The sequence below is a fragment of the Aethalodelphis obliquidens genome, unplaced genomic scaffold, assembly GCF_003676395.1.
Source record: "Aethalodelphis obliquidens isolate GAN/ISIS:26980383/991018 unplaced genomic scaffold, ASM367639v1 scaffold37, whole genome shotgun sequence".
In the NCBI taxonomy this organism is placed as follows: Eukaryota; Metazoa; Chordata; class Mammalia; order Artiodactyla; family Delphinidae; genus Aethalodelphis; species Aethalodelphis obliquidens.
In genome coordinates this window covers 7,466,195-7,493,544 of record NW_020837981.1, presented here as the reverse complement: position 1 = coordinate 7,493,544, position 27,350 = coordinate 7,466,195, and the positions used below count along the sequence as shown (strand labels likewise).

General features: G+C 45.9%; 1 long non-coding RNA gene across 1 annotated transcript; it reads right to left on the bottom strand.

Moving 5' to 3' along the window:
• Positions 1-6,586: 6,586 nt before the first annotated feature.
• Positions 6,587-18,207, bottom strand: LOC113632551 (uncharacterized). Its single transcript, XR_003437862.1, has 3 exons — positions 17,724-18,207; positions 7,417-7,536; positions 6,587-6,634 (listed from the first exon to the last, which is right to left on the bottom strand). It is a non-coding gene; the product is annotated as an uncharacterized LOC113632551 (long non-coding RNA).
• Positions 18,208-27,350: the final 9,143 nt, after the last annotated feature.

The window sequence follows — 27,350 nt, the reverse complement described above, 5'->3', positions numbered from 1 at the left end:
CAAAAAACCCTGTTGTATGAGCCGATGGAAACCTACTCCTCCACCAGGACTTGCTTTGGGAGTAATTATTTATGGTATCTTTGGAAAACAGAACCCAGTTCTCCATCAGCAATTGGAGGGAAAGCTTTCAAAGGAAAATACCTAGAAACTGGGCCTCCTCTGCAGGCTGAGTGAGCTGGGGCCCCAGGGGCCTCTTGACCCTGGGCTTTATGTCTTGACCCTGGGCTTTAAGCAGCAGCTGCTCCCTGGAGAAGAAACAGATCCTGGTGTCTGCTCCCCGTATGTGGCTCCTTTGGCGGCAAACAAGATTGCCTTCAAGAGTGAGTGTGTGCACATGAGAGCTTGCGCGTGCGCACATGCACAACAAGGGTGAAGGCGTTGTGGGCAGGAGTAGGGCTGTTTCAGCATGAGTGTGGGTGTCTGTGAGGACAAACTGCGCTAGTACCAACATTTGTATGTGTGTGAGTGGAGAAGCAAGCCTTCCTAGGATCCTTTCACTGTTGCACCCTGGAAATTGCAGGTGGCCCAACATCCGAGATGTGACATTTAAAAGGATTTCCTTAGAGAGTTCCTTAAAAGAATGAACTCCCCCAGGATGCTGAAAATGGAAATGTTTGTGAAAATGCCACTTTTCACACAACTCTTTAGGATGCTATGACAATGAAATGAACTACACCTGTTTAGAAAAAACCGGCTTAAGCTTGGCTCTTGGTAGCTTCTCAAATAATGAAGACATTTTTCATCCAGACTGTTTTTGTTCTTAGTTCAGGAATAGCTCAGAGGCAAGTGCCCTAAGTTTTTTTTTTTTTTTACTAAATGTATTTATTTATTTTTATTTTTGGCTGTGTTGGGTCTTCGTTGCTGCATGCAGGCTTTCTCTAGTTTCCGTGAGTGGGGGCTACTCTTCATTGCGGTGCGTGGGATTCTCATTGCGGTGGCTTCTCTTGTTGCGGAGCATGGGCTCTAGGCGTGTGGGCTTCAGTAGTTGTGGCACGCGGGCTCAGTAGTTGTGGCACACGGGCTCAGTAGTTGTGACACGCGGGCTCTAGAGCACAGGCTCAGTAGTTGTGGCGCACTGGCTTAGTTGCTCCGCAGCATGTGGGGTCTTCCTGGACCAGGGATCGAACCCGTGTCCCCTGCATTGGCAGGCAGATTCTTAACCACTGTGCCACCAGGGAAGTCCCATGCCCTAAGATTTTAAAATAAGACATCTGAGAGAGGCTCATACTTAGTGATAAAGCTTGCCCAGAGTACCAGGAGAGGGCAAAATTCTGAGTGAGATCAGAGATTCAAAGCATTTAAGAACCTTAGAAAGGAGCCCATCTGCTCCTGGTGCCCAGCGTCACACTCAGGAACTCCCTAATGGAGCACCTCCATCTTTCTGGTCTAGACCAGAGACTGTAGTCTGAGAGGCCCAGTGTCTCTGGGGTTACTACAACCCCAGTCAAAGAGAAAACTATGACTGTTCCCCTTTTCTGAGTGCTAAGTACACACCAGGCACTATACTGAAGGCTTCTCCTGCAGTCCCCAATTCCTCTCCATTACCCCTATGGGCAGTGAGTACTACGATCAGCTCTGTGTTACAGACGAGGGACCTAAGGCCCCTCCTAGCCCTCCTAGCTGTGTGTGTCTGCCATCTTGCAGGAGAGAGAACCTCTAGGGTCAGAGAGTGGCTGAGAAGCCTCAGAAGAGCTTTTGACAGTGCCTCAAAACCACCCCTGCCAGAATGTAAATTGGTATAGCCACTATGAAAAACAGTATGGAGGGTCCTCAAAAAACTAAAAACAGAGTTGCCATATGATCCAGCAATCCTACTCCTGGGCATATACCCAGACAAAAGTATAATTTGAAAAGCTACATGCACCCCTATGTTCATAGCAGCACTGTTTACAATAGCCAACACAGTAGCCTACACTGTTGGTAGGAATGTAAGTTGGTGCAGCCACTATGGAAAACAGTATGGAGGTTCCTCAAAAAACTAAAAACAGAGTTGCCATATGATCCAGCAATCCTACTCCTGGGCATATACCCAGACAAGACTATAATTCGAAAAGCTACATGCACCCCTATGTTCATAGCAGCACTATTTACAATAGCCAAGACATGGAAACAACCTAAATGTCCATTGACAGATGAATGGATAAAGAAGATGTGGTACATATATACAATGGAATATTACTCAGCCATAAAAAAGAATGAAGTGATGCCATTTGCAGCAACATGGGTAGACCTAGCGATTATCATACTAAGTGAAGTAAGTCAGAAAGAGAAAGACAAATACCATCACTCATATATGGAACCTAAAATACAATACAGATGAATATATCTACGAAACAGAAAGAGACTCACAGACATAGAAAACAGACTTGTGGTTGCCAAGGGGAGGGAAGTTGGGAGTTTGGGATTAGCAGATGCAAACTATTATATATAGGATGGATAAACAACAAGGTCCTACTGTATAGAACAGGGAACTATATTCAATATCCTGTGATAGGGACTTCCCTGGTGGTGCAGTGGTTAGGAATCCGCCTGCCAATGCAGGGGACACGGGTTCGAGCCCTGGTCCAGGAAGATCCCACATGCTATGGAGCGACTAAGCCCGTGCGCCACAAATACTGAGCCTGCGTGTGCTCTGGAGCCCGTGAGCCGCAACTACTGAGCCCATGTGCCACAATGACTGAAGCCCGCACACCTAGAGCCCATGCTCCGCAACGAGAAGCCACCGCAATGAGAAGCCTACGCACCGCAAAGAAGAGTAGCCACTGTTCGCCACAACTAGGGAAAGCCCGTGCGCAGCAACAAAGACCCAATGCAGCCAAAAATAAATAATAAATAAATAATTAAAAAAAAAAAAAAGAATCCGCGTGCCAATGCAGGGCACACGGGTTCGAACCCTGCTCCAGGAAGATTCCACATGCCGCAGAGCAACTAAGCCCATGCACCACAACTACTGAGCCTGCGCTCGAGCCCGTGAGCCACAACTACTGAAGCCAGTTCACCCAGAGCCCATGCTTCGCAACAAAAAGCCACCGTAATGAGAGGCCCGCTCACTGCAACGAAGAGTAGCCCCCGCTCGCTGCAACTACAGAAAGCCGGCGCGCAGCAACAAAGACCCAATACAGCCAAAAATAATTTATTTAAAAAAAAAAAGAAAACAAAACAAAACTCCTGTGATAAACCATAATGGAAAAGAACATGAAAAAGAATATATGTAACTGAATCACTTTGCTGTACAGAGGAAATTAAACACAACATAATCAACTATACTTCAATAAAATTATTTTTAAAAAAACTACCTTGCCTTCAGAGGAATGAAATCCAGCTGCTGCAGAATAAGCTAGAAATCAACAGCTGTCCTGTCTGCAGACACATGTAAATCAGATGCAAATAGACCCATGGCCCGGTAAGACTCTTGAAGGTGGTGAGAATGAACCCATGCCAGAAACAGCATGTTAGAAGGGATGGAACACTGGCCTTCAGTTTCCAGCTGGGAACCACCAGCTCTGTGCAGTTTTATGAGTTGTTCCTTGGTGGGAAAGCCCTCCATAGGGGGCCTTGTTTAGGCAGGCATAGTCACACAAGGCATTCCTGCACTGGTGGCAACAGGTCACAGCACAGGTAGCTGCTTAAGTGCAAGGCCATGGAGACCTCTGAGAGACTGAGTATACAAATGGACAATGGCCAAACCATATATAAAAATAGAACTCTGACCCACAATCTGAAGCAACCAGTTTAGAAAACCAGCCAATCTGTCTGCAAAAACTAAACAACAACCCCTGTAGCAATGGGCCTCAAACAGCCAGGACTTAATAACTGACAGCTTCCCTAATTCTGCATCTAGTTACAACTTAGGACCAACTGGAGCAAGCCAAATATGCCCCCCTAACCAATCATGTAGGATGTCTACTTCTAGTTAATCCACCCCATGCCAACAGCCTCCAATCAGAGCATACCTGAAGTCTTCCCCTTCTTCCACTATAAAATTTTACCCCTGCTCTACACACCAAAAGCAAGCAATGGTGGCCGACTCACTTGTTACATCAAACTCAGAGTAGATAGCATTTGCTTATTCTCATTTGAGTTATCTTCATGTGTTTCCACAACTCCTAATTATTGAATTGCTTTATGACTCAGTTTTCTTACTTGTAAAGGTAGGATACTAATTTGGGGCATGAATCTTTTGGGAGGAAACTGCCTTAGATAGTGGGGAAGCCTCCTGATAAGGCCCCCACTCCCTGGGTCACCTCTCATCTCAATTCAGCAGCCACGTAACCCACTCCCCCCTTGTTCTGTGCATATGTGTGTGCATCAACACGTCCAGTTCCTTCATTGTTCTCAAGGGAAGAACCCGAAGCCCAGGTGGGAAGAGTGCCTGCTTACCCAAAGCCCTCTCCTCTGGAGGTCTCTGAGAAACCAGTCTCGGTCTTCAGTTTCTCCCCTCTGACTTCCAGGCTCCAACAGCAAGCACGTGAGCCCGTTCAGGAACCCCACAGGTGTCAGCTTATACCTATGGTGAAACTGAAGCTGCCTAAAGAGGGCAAAAAGCCACCCAGTAGTGAGTTACCAGGAGCCACAGAAGCTTCCCAACTAGGGAAGGCCAGTCATGGCCTGTACACAGAGCTCTGCCCTCTGCAGGGAGTTTTTCCTCCTAGGTTTCAGGGTGCCCCACCCAGCCTCTCCGAGAGCCTGTTTTATTCCGGGAGGCCAGCTGGCTCCAGATGAATTCCTTCTTTCCTGAGGTTGGCTCCACCCGAGGCTAGCCCCACCTTCTCACCGCAAGACAAAAGCCAGAAAAACACAATAGTAATAGTTACCATTCTGTGTGGACTGTATTAATCCTCAGAACAACCCTCTGAAGTAGGTACCACAAATGGGGAAACTGAGTCACGGAGCAGTCAAATGATGTGCCCGAGGTCGCACGAGTACCAAGTAGGAGAGCAGCAATGAGGGCCCAGGTCTGGAGGTAAACTCTGCACCACCTTGCTGTACTGCCTCTGAATGTTTTCAGATGGACACAGATGCTCATAGAAGAATCTTTGGGGTGTTCCAAAGTTGGGAGCAAGATTCATTTACATTTCAGAGAAATGCTGGGTTCTCTCTCATTTATTACTTTTGGCTCCATAAACATTTGTTAACCCAAGAGAAATACCAGGAGGACAGAAATGAAGACCCTGTCCACCTCAGGTCTTGCACTTTTCTGGGAATGACCAGGCTGCCCTGCTAATCACCCCACCAATCACTTTCAGGGCCTCCCAAATGGGGAAACACATCTTACATTCAAAAGAGAGAAGAATGTACATTTCACTAGCCAGTACATGTGACACCAGAGAAGTGAGTTTGACATCCAGTTTCCTGGGACCCCACCCAGAACCTGCAAGGCCAGGCCCTCCAGGGCAGAGGTGCTGAATTTTTAACCCCACCCCAGGTGAATCTCATCTGTTGTCTGGGAAACGGTGAACCCAGACCCGGGACTCTCTGAAGTCCCTTCCTAGGGGTAGCCGTCGCCACTTGTGTTACCCGCTGACTAGCATGCCGGCCCCAGCCGACACTCCCTGAGCACCTCGCTGCTGTGCTGGGCGGGCAGAGAGCCTGCAGAGCTGCAGGCAGGCCCCTCTGGCCCTCAGATAGTCACCCCCCTCAGCTCCAGTACTGCCACTTCTATCAGAACCCAGACCCGAGGGCACAGGACCAGATGAGGCCACGCTGTTGGAGGTTTGTGTGTCTCCCTGAAAAGTCTCCAAGCTGCGGGGAGGAAAGAAGCCGGGTTTGCTCATTTTTATTGGTTAACTCCCTCCTGTCACCCCTCCCTCCTGCTGACACTTTGGAGACTTTCAGTAATTGTCAACTGAATGAATAAATTAATGACAGAGGGAGACAGACGTGTTAACAGCTAACAGTAATTCAGGCAGAATGGAGTAAGTACTAAATGGTGGTGGAATGAGTCATTATTGCTGACGGGGAAGGAAGAGGGGGAAAGGCATTCATCCTCTCTCCCCTGCACTGTCAAAACAGAGCCTTAACTCTTCCTCCCTTCCTGTCTCTCCCGCATTCAGAAGACAGCAGAACACGCATTGTGTACAATTTTAATAATTCCAAAGCAAACACCCGCATCGTCACCCACTCTCCAGCTCCCCAGGGTAATTATGAAATAGAACCTTGCCAGAACCCCAGGGGCCTCCTGTGTTCCCCACCATCACCCCCCGCACCGCCTCTTCCCCTCCTCCAACCTCTGTCCTGAATCTGGTGTGAACCAGTTTCTTGCTTTTCTTTATAGTTGAGCCACGAATGCATATACCACTGGACAACACATAGTCTAGAGTTACCTGGTTTTGAGTTTTCTACACCTGCACATTTTCTTCTGTGGCGTGCTCCTTTTGCGCAACATGATTTTTTGGAGTTTTGCCTGTGCTGTTGCTTGCGGTGGTAGTTCATTCCTCCTCACTGCTATGTAGTCCATTCTATTGTATAAACACCACCCCCACCAGGGGCTTCCCTGGTGGCGCAGTGGTTGAGAGTCCGCCTGCCGATGCAGGGGACACGGGTTTGTGCCCCGGTACGGGAAGATCCCACACGCCGTGGAGCGGCTGGGCCCTTGAGCCATGGCCGCTGAGCCTGCGCGTCCGGAGCCTGTGCTCTGCAACGGGAGAGGCCACACAGTGAGAGGCCCGCGTACTGGAAAAAAAAAAAAAAAAATGTAGAAACACCACCCCCATCCCCATTTACTTGGCTATTCTTGTGTTGATGGTCAGTAGGATTGTGTCCAGTCTTTGCTGTATGTACCTCCTACAGTACTATGGCATGCGTACGCAAATCTCTTTAATATATTTAAGAGGAATTGCTTGAGTCATGGGGGTATGCGATTTTTAACGTTACCAGGTGATACCTGTTTTCTGAAATGGTTGCACCTAAGTGTAGGCATTCCCATGTGGAGCTCATTCCACTCAGTGGGTCAGGGTAGCCTCTTTATTATGTTTTTATTTTTTTGCGGTACGCGGGCCTCTCACTGTTGTGGCCTCTCCCGTTGCGGAGCACAGGCTCCGTAGCCATGGCTCACGGGCCTAGTCCCTCCGCGGCATGTGGGATCTTCCCAGACCCGGGCACGAACCCGTGTCCCCTGCATCGGCAGGCGGACTCTCAACCACTGCGCCACCAGCGAAGCCCAGGGTAGTCTCTTTAAAACAGACCTGTAACACCAGTTGAACTTTCCTGGCTTCATCAGGCTGAGAGTTTGGGGAAGGCTGAAGGCAAAAAATGGTTCAGAGGCCACTGAAGGGAATAAACCCAAGGTTTATTGGCTACTATGACACTTACGATTATGCTTTGCTGTGAGTGACAGAAACCCCAAAATAACAGTGGGTTAAACAGGATAGACGTGCATTCCTCTCCCACGTAAATGAAGACCCCTAGTCAACTAACCAGGCTGGTGTAGTGCTCCACGGTATACGTTCCTTCCATTGTCTCACTCTCCTCTGCACAGGGCTTGAGCTGCTTAAACTCCCAGACGGCTGCTTGAGTTCCAGCCATTACATCTAGATTCTAGCCAACAAAAAGGAGGAAAGAAAAGGAAAGTTTCACCCCTTTTCTTTGAATACACTTTCAGAAATTCACACAAGCCACTTCCTCTTATTTCCCAATGGCCAGACTTAATCTCATGGACACAATTAACTGCAAGTGATACTAGGAAATATATAGTCTTTATTCTTGGTGCCCATATGCCCAGCTGAAACTGTGGGTTCCATCATTAAGGACGAAGAGAGAATGGATTTGTAGGACAATGAACAATCTCTGCCATAGACTGGCCTTGCTCAGAAGAGCACTTCTAAGCAGATCTGCCTAATTCCCTCACCACACAAACATACACACACGGACATAACCACCAACACAAAATATTGGAGAGTAAAATACATATTTAACAAGGCCACTTTCTTAAACACTGCAAGTTATACTATCTGTTCACTTATCTGTAATGCCCACATGGTTAGTTTCAAAGTACTTTTTTTCTCTAGTTATAATTTTGCCATTCTCCTCTCTGGGTCCTCTCCTCCTGATTTTTTAAGGCTAGAGCTTTTCTCCCAGACGTCTCCTAATTAACTGGTACTTAAAGCCCCTTGACACGTAAACAGTGCATTGAAACCCAGATGGGATGGCCTAGAAGCCCACACCTCCAGCCTAGGTAAATAAGGTAAATATGTAAACTTAACCGCAAGCAAATCCATTTTTAACATCCCAGAAAGTCTCTGCCTCGAAAGCCTTCCAAGGCTTCTAATGGATAGAAAAATATGACCAAACTTTTGGCTCGTCCCAAATAATCGTCAGATTATTTGGCTCTTCATAATCTGACCCGGACCTACCTTTTTAGCGTTAACTTACAACCATTGTCCAACATGGCCAAAATATAATAATGGCAATAATGATGATAAGAACAATAAAAACAGTGATACTAGAGGTTACCATTAAATGAGTGTACATTATGTGCCAGTTACCATTAGTCTATTGACATACATTCTCTCATTTAATCCTCACTGCACCCTTACAGTGTTGGTATTTTTGCCTTTTTACACATGAGGAAACTGAGGCTCAAAGGGAATTTCCCCGAAGTCCTGAAACTGATGTGATAACCAGAATTCTCTGGTCTGGTCAAACCCAGTATTTGAGAATGCAGCTCAAATGTCCTTTCCTCCGTAACCCACCCCTCCCCACCCCAAGCAAAATGAGATGCTGCTTCCTGTGTGCTTCCCTATAATACGTTCATTCCTGTTTACAGCACTTTCTACCAAGTATTCAACCATTGTCTCTGGGCGCCTGTTACGTGCCAGGTGTTATGTTGTGTGCCTGTGCTCCTGTCCCTCTACCCAGCTAGATCTGAGTATGTTAGTGGAGGAATTGTGTCTCTTTTCTAAAATAAAAAATTAAAATTATTATCATTTTCATTGTGCTTAAAACGTTCATAACAAAAATTATCATCTTAATCATTATTGAGTATACAGTTCCGTAGTGTTAAGTATATTCACATTGGTGTGCTATCAATCTCCAGAACTCTTTTCATCTTGCAAAACTGAAACTGCACCCATTAAGGAACAGCTTCCCAATCCCCTCTTCCCTCAGCCCCTGGCAACCACCATTCTACATTCTGTCTCTGTGAATTTGACTACTCCAGGTACACTACATCATGTAAGTGGAATCATACCATATTTGTCCCTTTGTAATTGGCTTATTTCACTCAGTGTAATGTCCTCATGGTTCATCCATGGTGTAGCATGTGACAGGATTGCCTTCTTTATACAGCTGGATAATATTCTGCTGTATGTATTTACCACTTTTGTTTATCCAGTCATCTGTTGATGGACACTTGGGTTGTTTCCACCTCTTGGTTATTGTGAATAATGTTGCTTTGAACATGGGGGTACAAATATCTCTTTGAGAACCTGCTTTCAATTCTTTTGGGCATATACCCAGAAGCAGAATTGCTGGATCATAGGGTAATTCTCTGTGTAATATTTTGAGGAACGCTGATACTGTTTTCCACAGTGGCTGCATCATTTTCCATCCCCACCAACAGTGAACGAGGGTTCCCACATTTCCACATCCTTGCCAACACGTGCTATTTTCTGGGTTTTTCTTTTTATAATTTTTAATTGAAGTAGAATGACTCTTGAACAACACAGGGTTAATCCTTGTGTAATTTATAGTCAGCCCTCCATACCCCAGGTTCCTCTGCATCCTCGGATTCAACCAACCATGGACCGTGTAGTAACTGTAGTATTTAACATTGAAAATTTTTGCATATAAGTGGTCCCGCACGGTTCAAACCCACGTTGTTCAAGGGTCAATTGACATTTCTTTTAAACGGGAGCCATTCTAATAGGTGTGAGGTGGTTTATTTTTTAAATTCTTGCTAAATGAGCACAGATTCTGGCATATCAGAGTGTTTGTGGAGTGAATGAATGAGTGACTTCACCACAAACTAATGGGGTCGTCTTGGCTACCAGGGTTTGTTTGATGGAGAAACAGTCTCTAGTATACCAGTGTCTCGACGAAGGTCAGGAACCTGAATTTGAATTGACTTCAAGACACGTGCACTCTCTACAGAACACTCCCTGGGGCTCTCCTCTGAGCCCCAAGGAGATGGTTCCTGCCTACCAAGCCCCAAAGGCCCACCCTTGGTCCCCTTGGTGGGCAGCTCCTTGAGGGTGGGGGAGGTGCAGCCCCTCCGTAGGGTCACCTCTCCAACCTGGCTCCACTCTGCATAAAGCAAACAAGTCCAGGAGAAAGAAACTCGCGGGCATGCAGCATGCAAAATCCAAGGACCCCCAAGCCCATCCCCACCCCACCCCCTCCCCTGCTCTGGGGGTGGAGGAAGGGAACAGGAGCCCAGCCAACTTTCCCCTCCCACCCTCAGTGCTCAGTGGGGCAGGGAGAGTCACATTTCAGCAACACTCCCAGGCCGACTTGAAGGCTGAAGCAAGCGGCCACACTGCCTTGTGAGAGCTCTCCGGATGCCTGCAGGCTTATGCTGGACTGAGTCACTTCCTCACCTTAATTCTCCCCTAATACCTTCCCTTTCTCTGCAGGTTCACTTCTGGCACCACTGTCTGGGTGAGGAATGTCTGGGGAAGCTGCACAGGTGGGTCAGCTGAGCTGTCTGCCTAGATACTGCAAACATGACCATGACTGGGGACAGAGGATGTGGGGGGCGGGAGTGGGGCGCAAAAGCAAAGCCAGGTTTGTCTGCTGGCTCTGAGGAGCACCCTAATCCCTTCAGCCAGTTTGATCTCTGCAAGTCTGAGCACAAAGTTCTCACCTCCAGGCAGGATTCCTGAGGGGCCTGAGCAGGGGCTGGTGGAGGAAGGAGGAGAGGATGAAGAGGAGCAGAGGAAAGGGTGGGGACATGGCTGCTTTGCGTTCCAGGGACCTCCATCCCGTGCTACCTGCCCTGGAGAACATGGCTGCCTCCTGGAAGGTCAAGTTCAAAGGTCATCTTCTGTGTGCCAGTTCGCTGGATGAGTCTGCAGAGGTCACAATATTAGCCAGAGCCTGCTTGTTTCTGGAAGTACTGCTGTTCCTTTTACCTGTATGTACTCTTTCCTTCCCTGTCTACAGCTAAAGTTTTCTTTTAGGATCCCGGATTCTTCGTCTGTATCTCTTTACCATTGCTTCCTGTGTCTGCCTGCCTCAGCTTGTACATCCTAAGATAGAAATCAGGGCACAGTTTTAATTTTTATTAAAGTTATTCATTCACATAGCTCAAAGAGTCAAATAGTGGTGCAAAATTTATGAAAAACTCTCCCTCATCAGAGCTCTCCCCTTTCAATTTTATTTCATTTTTTTTTTCGCGGTACGCGGGCCTCTCACTGTTGTGGCCTCTCCCGTTGTGGAGCACAGCCTCCGGACGCGCAGGCTCAGCGGCCATGGCTCAAGGGCCCAGCCGCTCCGCGGCATGTGGGATCTTCCCGGACCGGGGCACGAACCCGTGTCCCCTGCATCGGCAGGCGGACTCTCAACCACTGCGCCACCAGGGAAGCCCTCCCCCTTCAATTTTTATGGCTCATTCTTTGGGCATCTGCCATAATTTCCTAGATAATATTGTTTTATTACTACTTCACGATTTTTCAGTTTCAGGGACTATTTATTATCGTCTTCCCCACTCCAACAACCCACTCACCCTCCTGGCCCTCATCCTCCCAATATAACGATATAATAATTTGGTTAGAGCAGCAGTCAGTGTTTACATTATTACCTCCAGGTAAACACTATTCCCATGTGTTTACACTATAAGCTACGGGATGTACTATGATTTCTTCTTTTCATGCATAGGTTTTTATTTTCCCTGGAGTTAATAACCATGCCCCCTCACCCCAACTCACTTAGTATTCTTTGTACTCAGTGCCAAACTCTTCCAGTTGTTGAAATCTCCCCTCAATACCTTTAGATGATGTTCTTCCAATTTCATTTTCTTGAAGCAATCTCTCCTGGAGCTTCCTGACCTAGTTGGATTTAGGCTGGGTGCCCTCTAGGCCTGTTGTATTGTTTTTAATCTGGCAATCTCCCTTCGCCAACATCCTGGGGGATCCTCTACACCGCTCTCCTGAGTCAGATTCCTCTTTCCTGTTTTCAGCCTTTTGTTTGGTTTACAAACTTATTTTGGTGAAACACATCCTCCAGTAGCCTCTAAAGTACATGAAAAAACTTTTTTTGATCAAAGATCATTTAAGTGACATAAACTTTTTTTTTTTTTAACTTTCAAACTTGATTGATAGTTTGGTTGGATATAAAATTTTAAGTTGTGGGTAATTTTCTTTCTTTTTTTTTTTTCTTTTGGCCTTGCCACTCAGCACGTGGGATCCTAGTTCCCCGACCAGGGATCAAACCTGGGCTCCCTGCAGTAGAAGCGCAGAGTTTCAACCAATGGATCGCCAGGGAAGTCCCAAGTTGTGGGTAATATTCCTGCAGAATTTTGAAAGCATTGCTTAAGTGTGTTACTTCCACTGCTTCTGTTGAGACATTCAAGCCACTTTAATTCCTGACCTAATCCCTCTCCCTTTGGTGAGATCTCTTTGTCTTCCCTGTTCTGAATTATAACGATTTGTCTTGAAATGGGTCGTTTATTTTCATCCATTATGTCAGGTGCTCAATGGGCCCTTTTAATTTGGAAGTGCATGTCCCTCAGTTTTGGAAAAGTTTCTTCAAGTATTTATTTGATCATTTCCTCCACTCCATTTTCTCTTTTTTCTGTTTTTGTTTTTTCCTAGAACTTGTTTTTTTCATTTATGAAACAGCGAGAGTGATACCAACCTCAGACGACCATTGCAAGAGTTAACAGACATAGCATTTACAGGTTCAGCAGGGTGCTCCCTACATAGCAAAGCTCAAGAAAATGGTGACCACTGACCATGATTTTTATGGACATGAAGATGCTTTGTACCCTGTTAAGTACTTGGTGGGCATCACCTTTTGGACAGCCCGGCATCTAAATCCCCCCTTCCTCCATTGAGTGAAGGCTTCTCCTTGCCTCTCATTCCTGAGGGCAGGACTTACAGACCCTCACTATCCCTGTCCCCTGGTCCCTGGTGGCTGTCATGACCAACTGCATGCTCCTGCATGCCCTCCTTATTTTGGCAGCAGGGACTAAGGAAGCACCAGACCCACTGGCACAGTGCCTCGGATCCTAATCAGACCCAACTGGCTCTCTGCTGCCATTCGCCCTTGGGCTTTGCCACAATTTTCTCATTGTGGGTTTCCAGCCTTCGTGATGATTCTGTGAGCTGCCTGATATGTTTCCAAAAACAAAACAAAACAAAACTTTTCCACGTCATTAGCAGGATTTGGTTTCTATTTCTTGTTACCAGGAACTCTGATGAATAAACCTGATTTATTCAGGTTTAAGGCAAAGCAAGTTATCAAAACAAGGGCAATGAAGTTTGAAACGCCAATGGGACTAGGAAAGAAAGTGGTCCCACCTGCTCTCCTGGTTAATCTCATGTGTTAAGAACAGGCAACTTGTGAAAAGTGAAAACAAATGGTCAACAAGACGTTGAGCCTCAGGAGAAGACAAAGAACTCCGAATTAAAATAGATGTTTTCTCCTGTCCTATTAGCAAATGCACCTACATACAAGGGTGTGTGTGTGTGTGTGTGTGTGTGTGTAATTAAAGTGTAATAGGGACTTCCCTGGTGGTGCAGTGGATAAGAATCCACCTGCCAATGCAGGGGACATGGGTTTGATCCCTGGTCCGGGAAGATCCCACATGCTGCGGAGCAACTAAGCCCAGGCGTCACAATAGAGCCTGTGCTCCGAGACAAGAGAAGCCACCGCAATGGGAAGACCGTGCACTGCAATATGGAGTAGCCCCTGCTTGCCGCAACTAGAGAAAGCCCACGTGCAGCAACGAAGACCCAATACAGCCCAAAATAAACAAAACTAAATCTTAAAAAAAAAACCCAAAACAAAACAGAAAAACAAAAATAAAAGTGTTATAGCGGCTGTGGGCAGGGGAGCAAAGTGTCCCACCCACGTCACAGACAGTGCTAGCCCACCATCCCAAGGGAGTCGAAACAAGGGTCGTGACCTCACCAGTGGAGAAACACTTTAAAGATCACTTCCCACTGCCTTGAGCAGTTTTGCTATAGGACAAGATGGGGAATAGTAATCACTACCACGTGCATGGATTTGTTGGGAAGTACGACTTGGCTGTGCCTTTAAAAAAATTGTGATAAAATATACATAACATAAATTTACCATTTTAGCCATCTTTAAGGGTACAGTTCAGGGGCATTCCATACACTGACGTTGTTGTGCGGCCGATCTCCAGAACCCTTTCATCTTGCAAAACTGAAACTCTGCATCCATTAGACAATAATTCCTCATTCCCCACTCCCCTCAAGCCCTGACTACCGTAATTGTACTTTCTGTCTCTATGAATTTGACTGCTCTAGGTACATCCTGTAAGCAGAAATCATACAGTATTTGTCTTATTGCGACTGGCTTATTTCACTTAGCATAATGTTCTCAATGTTCATCCCTGTTGAGGCATATGTCAGAATTTCCTTTCTCTTTTTTTTCTCCAGTTTTATTGATTTAATGGACACACAACACTGTATAAGTTTAAGGTGTACAGAATAATGATTTGACTTGATGAAATGATTCACACATGATGAAATGATTCCCTCTGTAAGTTTAGTAAACGTCCATCATCTCATATAGACACAAAATTAAAGAAATAAAAATTATTTTCCTTGTGATGAGAACTCAGGATTTACTCTTAACAACTTTCATATGTAACATACAGCAGTGTTAATTATCTTTATCATGTTGTACATGACATCCCTAGTACTTATTTATCTTATAACTGGAAGTTTGTAACTTTTGACCACCTTCATCCAATTCTCTTTCCCCCACGCTCTGCCTCTGAAAACCACAAGTCTGATCTCTTTCTCTATGAGTTTGTTTGTTTGTTTGTTTTTTGCAGTAAGCGGGCCTCTCACTGTTGTGGCCTCTCCCGTTGCAGAGCACAGGCTCCGGACGCGCAGGCTCAGCGGCCATGGCTCACTGGCCCAGCCGCTCCGCGGCAGGTGGGATCTTCCCGGACTGGGGCACGAACCCGCGTCCCCTGCATCAGCAGTCGGACTCTCAACCACTGCGCCACCAGGGAAGCCCTGTTTGTTTGTTTTTGAAGCATAATTGACCTACAACACTATGTTAGTTCTTGGTATACAACATAGTGATTCCATATTTCCATGCATTTCAAAATGATCACCATGATGCCCAGTTGTCCTCTGTCACTATACAAAGTTATAACATTGTTATTGACTGTATTCCCTACACTGTGCACTTCATACCCATGACTCATTTATTTTGTAACTGGAAATTTGTACCTCTTCATTTCCCTCACCTTTTTCTCTCCTCCCCCAACCCCCCTCTCCTCTGGCAACCACCTATTCGTTTTCTGTATCTATGACTCCATTTCTGTTTTGTTACATTTGTTCGTTTGTTTCTGTTTTTATTTTTTTAAATATTTATTTATTTATTTCGCTGCACCTGGTCTTAGTTGCAGCACGTGGGATCTTCGTTGCAGCATGCCGGATCTTTAGTTGCGGCATTCGGGAACTAGTTCCCTGACCAGGGATCAAACTCGGGCCCCCTGCATTGGGAGAACCAAGTCTTAACCACTGGACCACCAAGGAAGTCCCTGTTTTTTTTGATGCCACATGTAAGTGAAATCATACAGTATTTGTCTTTCTTTGAATTATTTCACTTAGCATAATACCCTCTGGGTCCATCTATGTTGTTGCAAATGGCAAGATTTCATTCTTTTTATGGATGAGCAGTATTCCACTGTATAGATACACCACACCTTTATCCATTCATCCATCACTGGGCACTTGGGTCCCTTCCACCTTTTGGCTATTGTGAATAAAGCTGCTATGAATGTGATCATACAAATATCTGTTAATTCATAGCCTGGGTGTCAACTCAGATCATCTTCCTCTGAGACTTAAATAAAGTCAACTTGAGGTACACCTACAGCCCTCCACCCCTAAAAGAAAAAAGAATGGACGCCTTCCTTGATGTTGTCACAGTACCTAGGAGCCCCCTCCTGCCTTCCAGAGACCACAATGACACCATTTTTGGAGTGCTAGGTGCTGTACTAGGTGCTAGGTGCTTCACAGCTCTTACCTCTTTCAGCACTGATGGCAGCCCTGCAAGGTGGAGAAGGACCACTGCTGACCCATTTGGGCCTTTTTACAAATTAGGTGTAGATGCTTATTCTTCCTGGCAGATCCATAGATCGGCAAGCAGAGCAGGGTCTAGATGGAAGTGTCCACTTGGGTCTTCAGCATGGCCCCCTTGTGCGAACCACAGCCAATTATATATACAACACAATTATATATGAGGGCCCTGAGGCAGGTACAGTGGGTAACTGGGTAAGCCGGGTTTATGGATGAGGAAAGTGAAGCATGGAGGTGAAGGAGTTTGCCTGAGGTCATAGGGAGCCAAGGCAAGCTTAGAGCAGAATGAGGCCTGCTTTAAAATGTAGACTTTATTTAGGTATGATGAGGCCAGCAGATCAGGAGACGATTGTCATTGAAAAGATAGTACATGTACAGCACGGTGACTATTCTTCATAATACTGCATTGCATACTTAAAAGTTGCTAAGAGGGAATTCCCCGGCGGTCCAGTGGTTAGGACTCCACGATTCCATTGCTGGGGGTTCGGGTTTGATCCCTGGTCAGGGAATTAAGATCTCACAAGCTGCGCGGCACGGCCAAAAAAAAAAAAAAGTTGCTAAGGGAGTAGACCTTAATAGTCCTCATCACGAGAAAAACATTTTTTTTTGGTAACTATGTATGGTGACAGATGTTAACCAGACTTAACTGTGGTGATCATTTTGCATACACAGTCATCCCTCAATATTTCCTGGGGATTGGTTCCAGGACCCCTGAGGATACCTAAATCCACGGATGCTCAAGTCCTTTATATAAAATGGCATAGCATTTGCATATAACCTACACATATCCTCCTGTATACTTTATTATTTGTTCATCTATTTAAAATATTTATTTATTTATTTGCCTGTGTTGCGTTTTCGTTGCTGTGCGCGGGCTTTCTCTAGCTGTGGTGAGCGGGGGCTACTCTCCATTGCCATGCACAGACTTCTCATTGCAGTGGCTTCTCTTGTTGCCGAGCGTGGGCTCTAGGCAGGCAGGCTTCAGTAGTTGTGGCACGTGGCTCAGTAGTTGTGGCTCGCGGGCTCTAGAGCACAGGCTCAGGAGTTGTGCACGGGCTTAGTTGCTCCTCGGCATGTGGGATCTTCCGGGACTGAGGCTCGAACCTGTGTCCCCTGCATTGGCAGGCGGATTCTTAACCACTGGACCACCAGGGAAGCCCCTCCCGTATACTTTAAATCATCTGTAGATTACTTATAATACCTAATACAATGTAAATGTCATGTAAATAGTCGTAAATACAATGTAAATGCAATGTAAATAATTGCTGGTGCAGCAAATTCAAGTCCTGTTCTTTGGACCTTTCTGGAACTTTTTGTGTGTGTGAATATTTTTGATCCATGGTTGGTTGAATCCATGGTTGCTGAACCCTTGGATACAGAGGGCAGACTGTATACAAGTATTGAACCATTATGTTGTACACCTGAAACTAATATAATGTTATCTGTCAGTTAAACCTCAATTAAAAAAAAAGAAAGAAAAGATAGTATGTTACTCACAGTTCCCAAGAGGAGGGGCCACACCACGCAGGGTCACGCCAGGCAGCACCAGGGTCAGTCAGTCAGGAGGCAGGATGGGGGAGGGAACATGGACAAGAGCCTTTATTGTGGTTTCTGCAGGAAACACAGGTGAGACAAATATACATGCATAGGACTGACTAGTTTGAATAATTTCAGTGGGCTCTGGGGCATAGGGACACCCCTAGTTGTCTGATACCTGGCTCTGGGATGATTAGGACAGGGAAATAGTCACCTAGAGTGTGAGAGTTTGTAAGGTCTTGATAAAGAGGATGGTTGGTGTATGGGCTCTGAATTGACTAGTTTGCACATAGAAGGTGTACTCACTGGAGAACCCTTGACTATCTGTTGGAATTGGCTACTCCTGAGAAGCACAGTCTCTTCAGGGTCAGCATAGGCCCCAAGATGTCAAAGCATCAGAATAAGAAGAGATGGTTCCTACAAGGCTGATGCCCAGGGTCTTAATCACTTTGCCTTCCCTCCTTAATACCTTCTCTCATTGATAGTTTTGAAATTTTACTTTTTTTTCCTTTTGGCTGTGGAACTCTTTCTCCAGATGAAATCTTGAGGCTGTCCAATTTATTGAAGACTGCTACTCTGATGCTGACAGATGGTAATTGGACTTATTGTGATCATTTCATAATGTATAAAAATATAGAATCATTAGGTTGTACACCTGAAACGAATACATTGTAAGTCAATTATATTTCAATAAAAAAAAAGAATGCTGCTGTGGCTGGTGGGCAGGGGTAGGAGGGCACAGTATGAAGCCCCCAGTACTTTGCACCTGCTCATTTCGGAAGCAGCCTTAGAGGCCCTGCTGGCCCCTCTTATACAGAGCAGAAGGGGTGAGAGGAGGCTGGCCAGGAGGCAGATCCTAGAGTGGCCACTAAGGCTGTGTGACCTTGGGGTAGTAATTTCCCTCTCACTCTCTTTTATTTATTTATTTATTTATTTAATTTATTATTTAGCTGTGCCACGCAGCTTGCCGGATCTTAGTTCCCCGACCAGGGATTGAACCCGGGGCCATAGCAGTGAAAGCGCCGAGTCCTAACCACTGGACTGCCAGGGAAGTCCATCTCACTCTCTTCTTTAAAACAGCTTTATTGAGATATCATTCACACACCTTACAATTTACCCATTTAAAGTATACAATGAAGTGACTTTTAGAATACTCAGACTTGTGCATCTATCACCGCAATCCATTTTAGAATATTTTCATCACCCCAAAAAGAAACCTCATACCCATTAGCAGTCACCATCCAACCTTCCTACCCCCTCAGCCCTAGGCAACCACTGATTCACTTTCTGTCTTTATAGATTTCCCTATTCTGGACATTTCATATAAATAGAATCATTTAATATGTGGTCATGTGTGATCCTTTGTGAGAGGCTTCTTTCACGTAATGTTTTCGAGGATCATCCACATTGTACCATGTGTCAGTACTTCATTCCTTTTTGTGGCAGAATAATACTCCACTATGAGTATGTCACATTTTGTTTATCTGTTCATCCACTGATGGACATCTGGGTTCTTTCCACTTTTTGTCTATTACGGATAACGCTGCCATGAACATTCAAGTACAAGTTTTTGTGTTAAAATATTTTTGAATTCTCTTGGGGATATACCTAGGTGTGGAATTGCTGGGTCATGTGGTAAACCTATGTTTAACCTTTTGAGCAACAACCAGACTTGTTTTCCAAAGTGGCTTGTTATGGACTGAATGTTTGCCTGCCCCCCACAATTCATATGTCGAAGCCTTAACATATTAGAAGGTGGGGCCTTTGGGACATAATTAGGTTTAGATGAGATCATGAGGGTGGTGCCCCCATGATGGGATTACTGTCCTTTTAAGAAGAGGAATAGACACCAGAGCTTCCTCTCTCCACCACGTGAGGACTCGGCAAGAAGGTGGTTGGTTGTCTGCAAATCAGCATGACGACCCTTATGAGGAACTGAATATGCTAGCACCTTGATCTAGGACTTCTCAGTGTCCAGAACTGGGAGAAATGAATGTCTGTTGCCTAAGCCATACAGCCTGTGGGTTTTTGTTGTAGCAGCTCAAGCTAAGACACAGCTGTGTATGAAGTTTCCAATTTCCCCACCAGCAGTGTGTGAAGGTTCCAATTTCTCAGCTTCACGAACGCTTGTTACCCTTCGTCTTTTTGACCGTAGTCATCTTACTGGGCGTGCGGAGGGAGTTCAGTTTGGGTTTGCATTTTCCTGGTGGCTCGCCTTCCCTCTCTCGAGCCACACCCTCCTCCTTTGCTAAGACAGGATCTAGAGGTTCTTCAAAAGTCCTTCTGGGACACCAACGGAAAGCAATTATACTCCAATAAAGATGTAAAAAAAAAAAAAAAGTCCTTCTGGGGATTTCCCTGGTGGTCCAGTGGTTAAGACACCGCGCTTCCACTGTAGCGGGTGTGGGTTCAGTCCCTGGTCGGGGAACTAAGATTCCCCCATGCTGTGTAGCACGGCCAAAAACAGTAAATAAATTTTAAAAAATTAAAAAAAACCCAAGTCCTCCTGGCTTGACATTCTGAGTTCTTTATGTGTTTCCTTTAGAACCCTGAAGATCCACTGCTGTGGGTGGGATTAGAGAGTGGGGTGAGGGAGAGGAAAAGGAAGAGACAGGCAGTGATAAGGGCGCTTAGAAATCCTCCTAAAGAGCTGTGGTCACAGGATACCAGAGGTAGCATCACGTTTGCCTTCATCCAGTCCAAAGTGCCAAGCTATTTTATAGGTGAGGAAAGTGAGGTCCAGAGGGGTGACAGTTACCTAAAGGTGCTCAGCACGTCAGTGGCAGATCAGAGAATCCAGACTTGCTTCGGGGTGCTGGAGAGCCCTGGGTTTGATTCCCACTGATCTGTGTGACTGTGGGCCACTTTCTGAACCACAGTTTCCCCATCTATGTAATGAGGATAATACCTACTTTATGGAGTTGTTTTGAGGATATAAAATATTTAACATAGTAAGTGCTCTGTAAATAACTTATTTCATTTTGGAATTTTTTTTTAAAGTAAGTTTCGTTAACATCCATCACCTTACATCATTACAATTTTCTTTCTTGTGATGAGAACTTTTATTTTTTTTGAGATTAACTTTATTATACATCATTACCAAACTTTTATCATTATTTTTTGTTAATTAATTTATTTATTTTTGGCTGTGTTGGGTCTTTGTTGCTGCGTGCAGGCTTTCTCTCTAGTTGCGGCGAGCGGGGGCTACTCTTCATTGTGAGGCACGGGCTTCTCACTGCGGTGGCTTCTTTTTGTTGTGGAGCATGGGCTCTAGGCGCACGGGCTCAGTAATTGTGGCTCGTGGGCTCTAGAGTGCAGGCTCAGTAGTTGTGGTGCACGGGCTTAATGCCTCTGCGGCATGTGGGATCTTCCAGGACGAGGGCTTGAACCCATGTCCCCTGCATTGGCAGGCGGATTCTTAACCAGTGCGCCACCAGGGAAGTCCCTAATTTTGGAATATTTAATATCTACATACCTATAATAAAAGAAATTCAAATAATATACAAAAGAGCATACAGTGAAAAATCTCTCTCCTCCACCCCCTTCTCGGGAGCCACCACTTTTACTAGTTTCCTGTCTTTTCTTTCAGATATATTCTGTGCATACAATAGAAGTTATTTACCACACGGGTCCCTTAGAGTCGGTGGAGATCATTAACTTGCTGCCTTTTTAAGCTGGTCTTTCCCACCCTGGCCCTTCACCACCCCCCTTCTCCTGCCAGCACACAGAACTGCGGGGCTCCCTTATTTGTCCAGCTCCCCTTTCCCAAGCCCCATCCACCTGGTAATGATTTCCTAGAGAGTCTCCCAGGGGTCTCCATGGGGACGTTTCCTGCTCCAATCTCCATGGCAACTCTTCTGGTTGCCATGGTGACACTTAAGTGATTATTTGGAGACCCTTAAATAAATCACCCACGGTGGTATATGCTAGAAGCATTTGGCTCCGGCTCTTATGTTTGGGGCCAGGCTTGGGGCCCAGGCCTGCAGGCAGAAATGGGAGGAGGGGAGGAGGCGGTGGTCCGGGCCCCTCGCCCTTGGTTCTAGCGCTACGAGGGGGCCTCCCTCGGCAAAGGTGGACTTGAGCCTTTGGGAAGTGGTGCAAGGACAAGCAGCAGTCAGGCTCCTGCAGTCCCTGAATAGATCCTGCAGCAAGCAGGAGATGCTTAATGGGACTGGGGGCTCAGGACGAGGAGCAGCTGCGAGGAAGCTGGAAAGTGACAGAGCAGGGATTCAAGTCCACGCCTGCTGGGCTCCAAGGCCCTCACTCCCTGACTCTACTGAGAGGGAATTTCAGATTGAATCCACTCCACTTATTCAAAGAATATTTTTAGGGAATTCCCTGGTGGTCCAGTGGTTAGGACTCTGCAGTTCCACTACTGAGGGCACAGGTTCTAGCCCTGGTTGGGGAACTAAGATCCCACATGCTGAGCGGTACGGAAAAAACAACAAAGAAACCACAATATTTTTAAAGCACCTACTACATGCCAGGTACTGTGCTAAGCATTGGGGTTACAGCAGCAAATAAAACAAACAAAAATACCTGTCCTTCTGGAGCTTACATTCTACTGGGGGAGATATAATTAGCAAAATACTTAACTCTGTAGGCTAAACGGTGGTCTAAGCACAGGGTTAGGGAAAGGGGCTAGGGAGTGCCAGGATAAGCGGTGGCATGCACCGCCACAAGGGCTGGGGCTCCTGGGGCCCAGCTCTTGGGACAGCGGTCTTGGGACAATTCTCCCAAGGGACTAAGAATGAGGTTTGAGAAGAAGTGGTGAAGAATGGCGGCTCCATCAGTTGTGACCGGCTCCTTCCATGTGTTCTGGCAGCACAGCTAACAGTTTAGTCTTCCAGTTTCCTGGATGCCTCAGAAGATGCATTAAAGCAGACAGGCATGGCTGAGGGTTTAATGTCCATTTTACAGACTGGGAAACTGAGACCAAAAGGAGGAAGCAGCGTGCCTAAGGCAGTGCTGCTAATGTCAGGCAGAGTGAGGACTACAGCTTGAGTCTTGGAGAGTCCAGGAGTATTTCTGCTGGACCAATGGATTTATCGGCAAACCTGCAAATTCATACCTACCCTGAGTACTGTTTTATAGAAAGCTGAAAAAACCACTTGTCTTGAGCACCTGGGAGACTGGTGGAGTCTATCTGGGGAGTCCGGTTTATTTTATTTCTAATGTCAACCTCAAGTGGTATGTGACGGCTCGTTCTTCAGCGGTGGTGCAGACAGAAGGGCGCAGTGGCGTGATTCTTCTCACTCCTGGCTTCCCCTCCTCAAGGAAATGGAGAAGTTTGGAAGCACAGGTCCAAGGCACACAGTGTAGAGAGTGCATACCAAATGTTACTCTGTGCCAACAAGCTTCCTAAGGAGGCGGTGAGACGAGTCCTTCTACACTAGCCTCTCTCTGACTTCTCTGAGCGTAGATTATCCACCTTTAAATAGGCCTTGGGACCAATTCCCTGGCGGTCCAGTCATTAGGACTCTGTGCTTTCACTGCTGAGGGCACGGGTTCAATTCCTGGTCGGGGAACTAAGATCCCATAAGCTGTGTGGTGAGGCAAAAAAAAAAAAAAAAATAGGCCTTGGGTTTGGGGCCAGGTTCAGAGGCAACAGAAGATGATTTCAGGCGAGTTTAAGCCTCAAGAGGTGTTCACTGCAAGTTCCTCGGACAGTGAGTAGAGGAGCTGAGTGGGCAGCTTCAGGAGGGACAGGAGGCCGTGGGCACTCTCTGGGGCCTGGCCTCGGCTCAGACCCCAGGTCAGAGCTCCTGGAGATGAAGTGGCTGGTCTCCCACTGGCGGCCCTTGGGGGGCCAGGCTCCCTCCTTCCACAGGCCTTCCTGCACACTGGCCCCTCTGCATGGAAACGCTCATACCCTTGCTCTGCTCATCCTTCAGGAATCCGCTTTGTCACTGCTCACAGAGGCCTCCTCTTCCTTCTCCATCACTGCAGCTGTCTCCTCGATTCTTAGCGCGTTTGTAATTGTCCATTTGTTTACTGTCTCATCCAGACTGCTTTTCAATCTGAATACAGTATCCCCTAACCACATATGGGCTCTGAGAACTTGAAACTTGAGATGTGCTGTTAAGAGTAAAACATACACTGGATTTTGAAAACTTAGTATGAAGAGTGTAAAATACCTCATTCATTTTTTTTTTTTTTTTTTTTGCGGTACGCAGGCCTCTCAGTGCTGTGGGCTCTCCTGCTGCGGAGCACAGGCTCCGGACACGCAGGCTCAGCGGCCATGGCTCACGGGCCCAGCCGCTCCGCAACCTGTGGGGTCCTCCCGGATCGGGGCCCGAACCCACGTCCCCTGCATCGGCAGGCGGACTCTCAACCACTGTGCCACCAGGGAAGCCCCATTCATAATTTTTATATCGATTGCATGTTGAAATATTGTGGATATGTTGAATTATGTAGATTATTAAAATTAAGTTCACAATTTTAAAAATGTGGATACTAGAAAATTTTAACTTACATATGTGGCTTCTATTATATTTCTGCTGGATAGTGATGTGACTACATTAATTCCGTAAGGAAAGGAGTCATGGAAGTGTTCACCACTCAATACCCTGCACCTGGTACTGGGGCCAGGGCATAGTAGGTGAGCAATAAACAGTGTTATTTATTGAATGAACGCTTGACCGTTACATTTTCCATCAGTATAGAGACATTTTGAACAGTCTGCTAAGGAATGTGATCTAATTTAAATGTCAGATTTTTTTTTTAATATTTATTTATTTGGTTGCCCCGGTTCTTAGTTGCAGCACACAGGATCTTTGTTGCCACGTGCAGGATCTTTAGTTGCGGCATGTGAACTCTTAGTTGCAGCATGTGGGACTAGTTCCCTGACCAAGAATCGAACCTAGGCCCCCTGCATTGGGAGTGCAGAGTCTTAGCTACTGGACCACCAGGGAAGTCCCTTAAATGTCAGATAATTAAACAACAAAAACTCAGGCATAAAATTTGCAAGAAAGGGAAAAGAAAGGGGAGAGTGAAGGGCCGGCGCAGGGGGGGTAGGGGTGGTGTCTCAGTCCCTTTTGAAAAGGAAGAGGTTCCATGGTTGCACCCCCCAGCAACATTCCAGTTCTGAGGGGTTTAGGGAAATTTCCCAACTTTTGTCAAGCAAAAACAAAAACAAAAAGTCCTGATACTCCACAGGCAGACACAATTGTTGCCCACTTCTGCTCCTCTCCATGCTTTTTGCTAACAGAAGCCCCTACATGGCCACCCAGAACCCAAAGACCATCTTCCAGCCTCCTTGGGAACTCGGTTTGTCTAGTTCCAGCTGAGGGGATGTAAACAGAAATGCCAAGTTAACTTCTGGGAACTTTCCTTCAAGGGAAGTGCTACGCTTCTTTCCCCCTTTCTTCTGGCTCTAACGCCTGGTGCTCAAGCAGCCACCTTGGACCATGAGGAAGGAGGGCTGGGCCGTATCCTAGGGCTGGGGAAGGGGAGTTTGGGAGGGGCCTGGGTCCCCCACAGCTTTGTGAAACTGCTTTATCAATCCTGGAACGCCCTCTCTGGTCTTTTTATGTCGGAAAAGAAAATCATAAGTATTTAAGGCAGTGTTAACTTTTTTTTTTTTTGGCCACGCCTCACGGCATGTGGGATTTCAGTTCCCTGACCAGGGATGGAACCCGACCCCCTGCAGTGGAAATGCAGAGTCTTAACCACCAGACCGCCAGAGAAGTCCCAAGGCTGTGTTAACTTAGATTTTTTCTGTCAACTTATCCTGATAACGATGTCCTCCTCCCTGAATATCTGGTGCCTACTTGATTTATGTTTATATAACTGGAAGGGATCACTCAGCTATTTTCAGGACAGGACACTCATCACTTTCCAGAACAAAGTCTGCTCCGAGATGACTTGATTCCTTTACCATCAGATATCGATTAAAAAAAATAATAAAAAAGGCAATACCTAAGTACTTAAGTACCTAAGTACAACAGTAGAAAGGAGCGGAAAGTAAGTCCCTCATGCCTCTACCCGTCAGTCTTCCAGTTTCTATCCCCAGAGGTGGCCATTATTACCAATTTCTTAATATATTCTTTGCTGATGATTTTTCAATGGCAACCTCTCTTTTAAAGAGAGGGACACCCTGTTATACAATACACCTATGTAAATAAATATGTCAATATCCACATCTCTGTATAAAAAGTCTGAGTTATTTTGGTCTTACTACCCACAACCCTTCAAATGAGATCACATTTACTTCATGGCCTAAATGCAAATGTTCAAGCCCTCAGCCCCATGACTGCCAAACGTTTGTTCCCTTCCCTAGCCTTCTTTGTCCCTTGTGTGAAATACCTCCTGGGATCTGACTGAGCAGAGAGTGAGGCAGGAGTTATGTCTAGGGAGACCCTATTTCCAAGGCCGCAAAAGACAGCTCCATCTGAGTGAATTAAAAAGGGTCAGAGGACTGGGTTTTACTCGTGAATTCGCAAATCATATTTTTCAGTAAAAATAGTGATAGTCACCATAATTGCAAACGTACTTAATGAGCATGTATTCTGTGCCAGGCACTGTACTAAGACCTTATATGCATAATCATGTTGAAACTCACAATGACCCTATCAGTTAGGTACCAATAAATGGCATTCCTATCTTATAAATGAGTGAGGCAAAGAGGTTAAATCATTAGCCCAAGGCCACCAGATAAAAAGGGGAAATTTTGATTTGAATTCCCACAGTCTGAACCCAGGCTCTTAACCACAAGATGACCCTGACAACCTGCTCAGATGGTAAACCCCATGCATGCAGGGACTTTCTCTGAGGGCTCAGGACACCACCTGGCACAGAACAAAAGCATAATATCCACTTATTAACTCTATGTTGGGGGTGGGATAAGGATAGCTGCATCCTTTCCCAGTAACTACAGGCTCACATCCTCTGCTCAGGGCACACCCTCCAAAATCCAGGCCCAAGAAAGGCCAGATGGGGCATGGAGGGCCTATATGAAAGGGCTGGAACCTGAGGGCTGGGCTGGCTCAGAGCGACCATTCTCCGCCCTGGTGAGGCCTGATGTACTGAGCCTGCCCAAAGGAGCCAGGCCCTCAATTCTGCATTTAAAAAAAAATTTTTTTTTAAATTGGAGTATAGTTACTTTACACTGCTGTGTCAGTTTCTGCTGTACAGCAAAGTGAATCAGCCATATATCTATATCTATATCCTCTTTTTTGGATTTCCTTCCCATTTAGGTCACCACAGAGCATCGAGTAGAGTTCCCTGTGTTATACAGTAGATTCTCATTAATTATCTATTTTATACGTAGTTATCAATAGTGTATATATGTCAATCCCAATCTCCCAATTCATCCCACATCCCCTTCTCTACATGTTTCTGCTTTGCAAATAAGATCTTTACCATTTTTCTAGATTCCGCATATATGCATTAACATACGCTATTTTTCTCTTACTTCACCCTGTATGACAGTCTCTAGGTCCATCCACGTCTCTGCAAATTGCACAATTTCGTTCATTTTTATGGCTGAGTAATATTCCGTTGTGTATAGGCACCCCATTTTCTTTATCCTTCATCTGTTGATGGGCATTTAGGTTGTTTCCATGTCCTGGCTATTGTAAACAGTGC